Genomic DNA, 11961 nt, shown 5'->3' on the forward strand with positions numbered 1-11961 from the left:
CCATATGGTGGGGTAAGAGTGAGGTTAGGAACGCACAATTAACCGGTTTAGGCTTCCCAGTGGTGCTTTGCCACTGACCGTCCAAGCGGTCCCCCACTGTGTTCTTTTATTTGTTTTTTATTTTCCATTTTTTTTCCCTTGTTTGTGTGACGTGCTGTGTTTGGCGCGTGCGTGTTTGTATTTGTGTGTGTCATGTGCACTCCGCGAAACTGCGAGTTGCGATTGGAGCTGCGTTTTGGAACGGACATTCCCTGTGGGATTTTTATCCTGTTGATGTATTGTATGTAACAAAATCATCAATGAGACTCATACATAAACAATTTTATTAACTCTGCATTAATGAAAATAAGCTTTTCAGCGAGAGAATATTATTTTGATCACTGAATAAAAACGACTTGCTAAAGATTTTTCAGACACTTATTACTACTTCTCTCAAATTATTATGACGATTGTGATTGGCAGAAATATAAGAATAATCTGGCGTTAGCAAGAGGGAGAAATTAAAGCAGCCCCTAAAGTCTATCAATTAATTAAAGAAATTTGCTTCCATCAAGACAATGCACTATGTCATGATGCTGATAAAAATCGATGAATTTCAGATTCTTAAATTTTAGAGCCTTAATCATTCTCAGTATAGACCAGGCCTCAGTCATATGAACCTTGCTATACCCACAAGTCAAGTTAGATGCTTTTGTAGGCGGCATACATGTAAAAATTGAATCTTCACAGGAGCTCAAAATGACCTTCCGAAAAGTAGTTTCCAGGTGGGACACGAGTACAAATACAATTGGGTCAAGCACCACAGAAAGTGTATTTAGTCAAAATCGAAATACCTTGAAGAATGTAACGTCATTACTCTGACATTTGAAGTACTCGTGTGTACCTTACCTTATATATGAAAATCGTTTAATTTTTACCTTTACCTACCTGTATCATCAAAATATTGCATGTTTAACAAAGATAGAGGTACTTTACACAAGATGTAGTATTAATTCTATATGCTAAATTTTCGGCAGTAGGGAACTTCCCGCGTATAAAGCCACTGGCACCAACCAGAAAGAGCCAGGGCACATGTTAAACCCTGTCCAATCCTAGCTGTACCGGCTAAAATAGTTATCCGTTCATCCAATGTCCATCAGAAAACTATGGTGGCAAGGATTCTGCCTTTGCGGCTACCGGTAGTGCTGACCAAGATCAGCCGGCATATCCATGCCATCCATCATGGTCTGCACTGTTCGCTATTCAGTCAGTAAATCTTTAGTGAACACCCCATTTAAATAGTAATTAGTAGTGCCCAAATTGAATGATGGACCAGTCCATTTAGATATTTATTTTGGGTAAAGGTTAAAAACACAGCGCTTACATAGCTCTAATAATTTCGATTTTAGACTAGGTTTTATTAAGATTTTGTAAGTACGGTGTTTAATGTCACCTTCATTTGATAAAAAATCAGTCTAAAAAAATCCATGTTCGCATAATTGTATGCTTTTTTAAAGAAATACACAACAATAAATGAGTCAAAAATGATAAAAAAAATCATTTTTTCGCCAGATAACCTTATGAAATCGGGGAAGTTTTGATTTAAATGATTTTAATTGATCCTCATTAGTCTAGTGAAAATTTAAAATCAGATCTGTCTGTGCTCATACTTAATTTCTGGTGTAAACCTATTGCAAATTCATGTCAAACTTCACATGATGTATTCAAATCAACCCTTTAGAATGTCGAAGCTCGAAATGTTCTCTTTGTCGCTAAAATAAACCTCTTCGAAAGTCTATGAAATATCATTGTAAAGGAAAACTTTGGATAATAAGTTTCTGAACACAAGTTCGTTATGAAAAATGAAAGAACTTCTGCTACCGGAATCATTGTTGTTACAAGAGTGTACAGTCAGTTGCGATTTTATTAAAAAATTTCAATGTATAAACAAACATAATACACTTTAATTTGGGTTTTTAACCTCACGCCGACACCATTCAAGCCATTTGGCGACTATCCACTTTTGAGGTTGAGAAAATCCCAGGTGCACTTCAGTGTTTTTTTTTTTTTTGCATGTGCACGCACCTAGGTAGGACCAGCGATTTTATTATAATATAAGTAAGCCAGCGATCTTAAGTAAGCAAGCTAGATGGCTGCATCCTATGAAAGAACTGTACTCACATAGTGAGGTTTCGAAGACACACTGGTGAGGGGCGAGTAATTCGCACTAATACTCCCGCGTATAAATTGCTACTGTTACATACATAGATGTGTTACCTATAGAACTTACACGAAATTAGATACTCACCATACATCTGGCACACATATTCTTAAAAGTTTAATAAGTATGATTATGTTTAAGCTGTAGCTAAACAATCGAACCGCTTAAGCTAATTTATACATTCAAGTAGATAATTTTATTTCCTGTTATTAATTATGAGACGACGTTCAGCTCTTTTTAATGCTCTCTCCTTAATGAAAGCTGTGGGAAGACTGGTACATTTTCTATACATTTTTACATCCCTACTCTTTGCACATTGAAAGAGCTGGATGATAAGCAACCTAGTCCGTTAAAATAGTTTGTTAAAATATAAAACCGGTTTAGTTTTAAATGAAAGCGTAAATAATAAGGTAAAGTTATTCCTCCTTGTATAACAGCGTTGAATTTCCTCTCCGTAACTTGTGTTATTGACAAGTTTATATTTCAACAGCAAGTTTCCTAGACAAACATCAAACATTGAGACATACATATTAATAAAATTGCTCTGACATCATGAATAAAACCCTTACTGTATGGGTTGGTTTAAAAGTAAGAACTAGTCCTTTGACATTGAATACTCGTTCGGGTTCATATGTCTTAAATGTACAATAGTAAATCTAAGACGGCGTAATTACAGAAGGTTGACGTAATTTTTACAGGTGTTTTTAAAAAAGGACGATTTTTCATGTAGAATAGAAAATAAATATAAACTAATATGCTCGTTACTGTAAAAAACACGCTTACATTTTAAACGACGTCGCGTTAACATGCGATTCCGTTGACGTATAACTACTTTTCGAGTACCAATAACGTTAAACATGGGTTTTCTATACATTATTTCTTAATTTAACATTTTTCTCAGGTAATAATTAGAACTCTGGAATAACTTATTTGACAGGCCTAATGTTTAACAAATACAACCTGAAAAGGGCTGCATATAGTTTCAAACCCCCTGGCTGTTGGTGCAATTACTAATTATTTCAATATTACCAAACACTACACTATAATGGGTATATTATCCATGGAGCCTGTACCATAAATGAGTACTCATGGTATAGTACGTAAAAACAGGGCTGCATATAGAGGTTCAAAGCCCCTGGTTGTCAGTGAAATCACTTATTATTTCAAAAATACCTCGCACTACCATATGAGGCTATATTATCCATGGAGCCTGTTCCATAAATGAGTAGTCATGGCATAGTACGTAAAACCAAGGGTGCATATAGAGGTTCAAAGCCTCTGGTTGTGGTGCAATCACTTATTATTTCAAAAACCACACACTACCCTAGGAGGCTAATTTATCCATGAAGCCTGTTCCATTTAAAAGGGCTCATTTTATAGTACGTAAAAACAACATAACTCAATATTATAACAAAATTTTCTTTTGTCATTCTTGTGCATAAACTAAACGAAATAGAATAAAATCTGTGGAGGTATAGAAAGCAACCAAGTAATATCCATCAAACAACAGTGACAAAAATGACAGTATCTTGATATAAATATTGAATTGTTTATTATGCAATTGTATTGGATCAACCTCCTGTACAAAACTCCCTCGGCTTACGAGTAAGCTTTCGATTGTCACAATAAGCTTTGCTATATTCGCAACTGAAAAGGAAAATTAAGATATAGGATGAATTCAAACTTGATAATTTTATTAATTAAGAAAGTAGGTTACCTTGCTACCAGGGTAAATTCAAATTAGTTGAACCGTAGCAATTTTCTGTATTTCGTGTAATTTAATGTTTTAACTGCTGCAATCTCAATTCCGTTTGTCTCTGTCCCTTCAAGTACAATTTTTATCCAGGTAACTTCTTATAAACAATATTAAATAAAATTATATCTTTCATGTTAAATAGCTTAAAACAAACTTACTTCAACGTAAGTAAATTTTCGTGTATTTGCATTTATTTAAACCCATTTCACACTTAAAATACTAACCGCAGGCTGACATTTTTTATGGAAAATCGTTCGTAGCGCTATATTCTCATGGATATTTTTGAAATGCAAATAAAAATCCGAAGCTTTGTTCCTTAAATAGACCAGTGTCGACGCTTTTGAATTTTACATTTAGGTATATAGATCACGGGCTTCCACGGAAATCTCAATATGATTCAAGAAACAACCATGTTTTACACATTTGAACAATTTTAGAGGTTGATTTTAGAATATAAGTAACAAATTTGCAATGGAAACTGAAAAATAGGTCTTACAAATCAAACAATCAAATTTTTATTTGAAAATGGCCGTAATAAGTAACCTTTCACCCAACCCAACTGGAATATATCCAGTAACATCAGTTACCATCATCCATCTGACACTCCGCATCACATTTCAATATAACTACATAAAGGAAGAATAATAATGATCATTTTTCAGAGCGAAAGACTCATAAAAATATTTCAGCAAATAATGGCTGTTTAAAAATAGTTCAAATAAAGAAAATGCATAAAATTACGTACTTTCAAAATAAAAGCTAGTAATTTTGCGGGGTAACTGACACGTAACGTCATGACGTCAACGACGTCATTTTAAGGCAACAATATTTTGAAGCGTTTCTATGGCAATTTATTCATTATTTCTGCATTATTAAACCATTAAGCATCAGATCGGAGGCAGGTTCTTGATGTTTTTCAGAAGAATGGCTATACAAACACATTTAGTTTGTCGTAAGCGTCGTCGTAAATCGTCACGTTAGCTTCCGGTTAGAAATGCGCACATACAAATATTAAGGTAGCATACCTCCTTAATAAACTACATATGTATTACACTTTTGATTCAGAAAATATTAAAAGATAATATAACGGTTTATATCAATTCAAAAATGGTACACCACTTTCCGTGCGAATAATTACTATTTTTCACGTGAGGAAGCCATCCAGTGGGTTTACGACAGGTGCGTGCCCACCCACGATGAAATAATGTCCGTTCAGCGTGGGCTTTCATCCACCGGCAAAGACTGAAGAGTCGTCATATAAACGATATTATGTCGTTGTGACGGAAAACCAAACGAAAGCTTTAAATGAGGAGAAAACCAGATAAAGCATTAAATGAACACTGATCTATGACGTGCCTATTCAGTTATTTTGCATTTATCCCGTTTGTTACACAGAGACAGCTATAAATAGTTTTAAGCTTTCTGCTGCTTCTGGTTAACATTGCAAATTACATGTTGAAGAAATTCAAAGATAAAGCAGGCTCCTAAACATTACCTGTTGAGATAAAAGTTTCCGTTTGAGGCACAGAAGGAGAAAGGTCAGTTCCACATGCTATTGCGTCCTTGTTACTACAAATGCTTGCATAATGGATCCAAGGTCACTGCCGCTGTTGTCACGGTGTGTTATCTGACTAGATGAAAATAATAGACTAAAGTACCATTTCGACCCTTTGTCTTTAAAACCCGTATGTATGTTAAAGACGTCCATCTATATCTATAATGTAGTTCTCTTAATTGATGAGGGTCAAGAAAGGGAAATAACCGTCTTGGCCTTTGCGGTAAATACTTAACACGCAACCTATTTAAGACAAACTGGAATTATTACTTTCATACAACGGGAAATATGCGGCTTATATTAAGACAATTCCATCCCTCTTTTGAGCATTGTTTACAATAGCATATTTTCAAGTATATAATTTATGCTTACGGACATGGGCCTCTTTTAACTTCTCTCAGCGTGTCGTGTGTCGCAAACCGCTTTTGAAAACTCACACCTGTAAAATACAAATAATTGTTTTCCCCTTAAAAAAGTACATAGGCATTATAACTCATTCAAAATTCAAACATAAAAAATGTGATTCTGAGGATTTTATTCCCCACTCCCTTTACTAAGAATTACTTTCCCGGGGTATTCGATATCACTTGTGACGAAAAGAATTTTTAAACCCTTTTTCTTAAACTTTTACGATCTAATGACTGTGGGGATTCCAGAGAATTAAACTGTTATCATTTCGATGTTAATGAGACGGGGATCCAAAAATTTTATCCTATTTGACCTCATAAGGTGTTTTTGTGTTGGTATACCAAAAAACAAACGGAAATCAAAAAATTCTTTCAAGAATATGCGACCAACAGTAAGATTAAAAACCATTTCATGACTTTAAACGACGGCATTTTGAGAGTTTAATGTACGTTTAATCGCTCAAAAACAATAAAAACCTTAAGGAGAAAATATCGCTACAAAATTTATTTTAGAAATAGTTTTTAAAACGTATATTAAATATTTTTCCAAATACAGTTATAATATCTTCTATATACAAATGTATGTATAATAAAAGTGTAAAGCTTTGAAAGCAACAGAAGAAAAACAAAAGTTTCATTGAATCTATGATGACACCAATGAAACCACGTAATCATGCATAATATTGTAAGACAATAGAGGATGGTTCTTCGGCTCTTAGTCCCGCAAAAGATGTGGATAAAAATGTATGAATGCTTGTGTAACGGCGGACGGGATAACCCAAAAACAGATAAAGAAAAACAAAAAATCTCAGTGTCAATTGAAAGAACCACAAGTTTGCAAAGAAATCCACAGAGGGATGAAATTGCCACACCTCAGCTCAGTAACTCAAAATAAATCCTTATTCCATGCTAAGATCAAATGTTCATGTCTTGCATAACTTTAAATCATTACCCATCAAATTAAACTGTAGACAAGTTTTAATTCTTTTTAATAATTAGTTTCAATTAAATTCTATGATTTTAAGACAATTACATTTGACATATATCACGCCGTCGATCCACAAACTTGGTCTGATTGTGTTCCACATGTTATCGTAGACTTACTTTGACAGAAATCGAACAGGATATATGATTATAACATTCACAATTTCTTTTATAATATAAATCCGGTTTAGTTTTAATAAAGCTGTGAATAATAATGACGTAATCTTTAGCAGATATTATTTATGAATAAAGACGATTCTCAACATAAGAATGTAAATAGATTTAATTCTTAATATATTCTTGTTTCTTTTTAAAACACGCTACGTAAAATGGGCGTCACGTTAACATGCGATGACGTCAATACTTTGTTGCGCCAAGAAGGAGCGCTACTACATTTTTTCTTTCTGTTTTTGATAAGGGGATATCAGAAACGAAGTAATAAATAAAAAGTCGGTTTCTTGAATTAATACACTCAAAGTCGGTTATACGTCGACAGAATAATTCGCTCTGTCTACGCCTTTGTGAAGTTATTTCGCGGACATATGACCTCTTTTCGTGTATTAATTGCGTTAAAACACGTGTATCTTTTAATCAAACATTTGTCTCGATATATAAAAAAAATCGTGTTTTACTCAGTCAGTTATACGCCGGCAGAATAATTCACTTGGGCTACGCCTAACCTCTTTTCGAGTATTGATAGTGTTTAAACACGGGTTTTCTATACATTTCTTAAACATTTGTCTTTGATAATAAGAACTCTGGGATAACTTATTTGAAAAGCCGTAAGTTTCACAATTACAACCTGAAAAGGGCTGCATATAGAGTTCAAACCCCTTGGATGTTGATGCAATTACTTATCATTTCGAAAACTCCACACACTACCCTATGAGGCTATATTACCCAAGGAGCCTGTTCCATAAATTGGTACCCATGGTATAGTACGGAACAAGTATATAAGTTGTAAAACAACCTTAACTCAATCTTTTTAACATTTATTTTTTTACATCCTTGTGCTATAAACTAAACGAAATAGAATAATATATAGTATAGAACGCAACCAAATAATAAAATAGCATACTCGGTTTGATGCATTATGTTTATGAGAGGTAATGAAATGTGCAGCACCCCTCAAACAACAACAAAAATAACAGTTGAATTGTTAAGTATGCAACTGTATTGGGTTAACCTTTTACACAAATATCCCACGTCATGCGTGTAAGCTTTCGATCGTTGCAATATGCTTTGCTAAATTCGCATCTGAAAAGGAAAATTAAGAAATGAGACGAATTCCAACTTAATTACTTTATAAATTGATTAAATATCATACTTTTGATTCAAAAATATTAAAAGAGACCATAGTGTTTCACTTCGAGTCAAAAAAAATTAATGATACACGTTTTTTCGTGTGACTTTCATGTGAGGAAACCATCCAGCAGGTTTAAAGCAGGTACATGGTTCAACAATGGTGCCCACTCGTGATGAAATAATATCCGGTCAGTTTGGGCTTCTTCCGCCGACAAAGGCTGAAAAGTCTCCAAATGACTGAAATTGTGTCATTGTGACATTAAATCATACAAAAACTAAAAAAGAGGAAGTAAACAGATAACAGTAATGCATACTGATCTACAATGTTCACGTTCAGTTGTTTAGCATCTATCACGCTCGTAACACAGACAGAGCTATACATATTTTAAAACGTTTCTACTATTTCTGGTTAACATTGCAAAATACATGTTGCAAAAAGTTCAAAGCTAAGCTGCTACGCTTCTAAACACTTACTTGTTGAGATAAAACTGTCTGTCTGAGCTACAGACAGCAGCAAGTTCAGTTCCACATACTATTGTGTTCTTTGCACTACAAAATGCTTCTACAATTGGATCTGCCGTTGTCGTAGGTGTTGCTATTTGACTAGACGAAAATCAAAACATTTCAGACATGAAGAAGAAGTACGCCATTTTGACTGTGAAACAAAATGTACTTTATCAAAGACATCATTTCAATATGCAGAGTACGAAAATGTAGTACCGTTTAATTTGATGACGGATGAGAAAGGGAAATGACCGTCTTTGTCCTTTGTGACAAACGCTTAACACGCAACTTAATTAAGACTAAAATCGGAATGTATTCCTTTTATACAACGCAAAATATGCGGCTTATATAAACACAATTTTTATACATGTCCCCATCTTTTAAGCTCTATAAACAATATGCATTCTTTTTAAGTATATGATTTATGCTTACGGACATGGGCCTCTTTTAACTTCTCTCAATGCGTCGTTGTCGCAAACCGCTTTTGAAAACTCACACCTGTAAAAGTATATTAAAAGAGATTACCACTTGAAACGAACATTGAGACTATCAAATACTTTGTAAGTAAGTGTAAAATTCAATTCTATTAACAAACTGAATTGGAACCACTGTCTTAAACTTACAGGATCGTAAGAGTCTACTTATAGGCAACACTTGGTATAAGTATGGATTAATAATTCCAGCAGGTTTAATACCTAATGTTTATATTCGGATATAAATGAGATGAAAACCCATAAGATTTTGGTCTTTCTGAGATTTTAAGTAGTATTATGCTGCGTCTAGACCGTATCAAAATGAAGAAACTCTTTCAAGAATGTATATATGCTGCTAGGCGCTTTGTCGTATTTGATCTGCTATATTGTGGTTGTGATTTAGTGCGTATAAATTCTCTCTATCATATAACAGTTTATAATACGACCTTGTAACGTAGCGAATTTAGCGTATGGGAAAGTCTACTGGTCTCAATTTGATTATATGTTAAAGCAAACTATCTGTATATCGAAATCCAGATAACGTTCACAGAGAGAGAAAGAGAATAACATATAATCTTGGTTAATGGACTTGCCGTATCATCTTCGCGCTCGTTTGTACTGTTTTGAACTGCTTTGCCGTTATTGGTCTGTTATATATTTAGTAGAAAAGAGATTTAGAACGCATAAATCATTTTATTATTCATATGTATATTTCTAAAACGGCTCGATTTGATTTCAAATTAAACAAAGGTCATCAAGCTCTATTATTCTTCGAAAATCAATAATGACGTCAAATTGGCGCATGAAGACTGATATATTACTCCTCGGGTAAATAAAAGCTATCAGTATGTCAGAGCGAAAACAATCAAGGCCTTCTTGTGATTTATTGTCTAATTGTTCAGGTGCTTCGCATCAATTCCTACACATCTAAACTCTGAACCGTGGTTAATTAGACGATAAATCACAAGAAGGCCTTGATGGTTTCATTCTGACTTTGCCAAAAATGACTATATTTACTGCCCAGCACGACAAAATTATATTACTGAAATTATTTTTATACGTAATGTAAATTTTAAATGCAGCATACATTCTGTATCATCTAGAATAAAATTCACTGAAAGTATTGAAAGCAAAAAGAGAATAACTGAGGAGTCGGGCTTTTTATAACCCTATTTATGAGAGGTGATATGGTCTGCACGACTTATTAAGCCCCATTAATTATGCTAAATATTGTAAGGCAAGGAAGGTTGGTTTGCTCGATCCCAGTTAACCAATGAAGAGGATCATGATAAATATGGCTACTTTTTTTGTATATTACAAATATAAACACAAATAAGACAAAGCTTAAGTAATAGAAATACGAGAGATATTAAGAGAATTACATATTTGCATATGTCACGCCGTTTGAGCCGCAAACTTGGTCAGATTGTGTTCCACAGTTTACCGCAGATTTTCTTTGACAGAAGTCTGTAATATAAACCCGATATAAAATATCCATCTTTTGATAAAAACAATCCAATTGTTGATAAAGATATAAAGTATTAGAATAATCAGCCAAAGGTATTTCCACTCTTATTACAGCATTTCAATACAATACAACTTCAAGAGACCTCCTAATTGAATAACAAAATGTGGTATCTCAACACAAATGATCTTTTAATACGAAATATTTTTTATGTTTAACAAGGGGCTGGGAATTTCAAAGTAGTCTCTTAAGTAATGCAAATGATTAATTAATTATCAATAGAATTGTCTCTCAAGCAAGCTGAACTGTATTTGTATGTAAGTACTAATAAAGCCCGCTTTTAATTTCTTAAAATTTCTGCTTATTCAATATGAAAGTTTTTTTTCTTAATACAAATGTTATAATGTTAACAGTTAACAAAGCTTATTGATGGAAGAGTAAACATTGCTAGGGAGAAAATGATTATTGAGGGTTCCCGTGGCTGAGCGGTTAATGTAAGTGACGTAGATTCACTAGCCCCTAACCAATGTAACGAAGTCATGCAGCGGTTTACAGAATGTTTTTGGTTCTACCCAAGTGCATGCCCTTGTCTGAAACAATGTTTGGAAGAGCACCTGGGTATTTCTAGACCACCAAAAGCTGGAGAGGTTCTACACGGAACAAAACAAAAGACATTTAGAACTTACCATCATCTTTAAACTATAAAGCTATATACACCTCTACAGAAGTATAATATTTTCGGATTCAAATAAGAACAAACTTTCAAAACAATCAAATTTTGTTAACTTGCAAATGCAACGATTTATTTTGGCAATTAAAAAACCTAGACAACTCCCAATGGAACTATTAAGAAGTCCAAATGGAAGGTTGAGACATAATCTGTTATCTCCAGTTGTACAACAAGCTATAGTTTCTGCTTCATATCCATTAACACACGTGGTAAGACAAGCCACGTGTTGTCTCCATGACATCCAGGCTGCAAATGTGTTCAAAGTAAAGAAAGAAATTATTACTAGAGAGAGAAGGAGGCAGTACTTAGGCATGTTTTAACATCTTAGACATGTAAGATGTATGCAATTTTTATATTTTTATGTTTTGATAGAAGATATTTATACAACTACCAAATGATTTTGTAAAATTTATAATATATTCTTATATTAAAGATATGAGTATTTATTATTTATATTTTAACCTTCATGATATGAATAGATCTTTAAACAAGCCACTGACAAATAAATCCATAAAAAAAACATCGCAGTAAGTCCTTGCAAATATCTAACGAATTACTTGTAGTCGAAATAACGCTTAAGTG

This window comes from Mercenaria mercenaria, chromosome 19, assembly GCF_021730395.1.
Source record: "Mercenaria mercenaria strain notata chromosome 19, MADL_Memer_1, whole genome shotgun sequence".
NCBI lineage: Eukaryota > Metazoa > Mollusca > Bivalvia > Venerida > Veneridae > Mercenaria > Mercenaria mercenaria.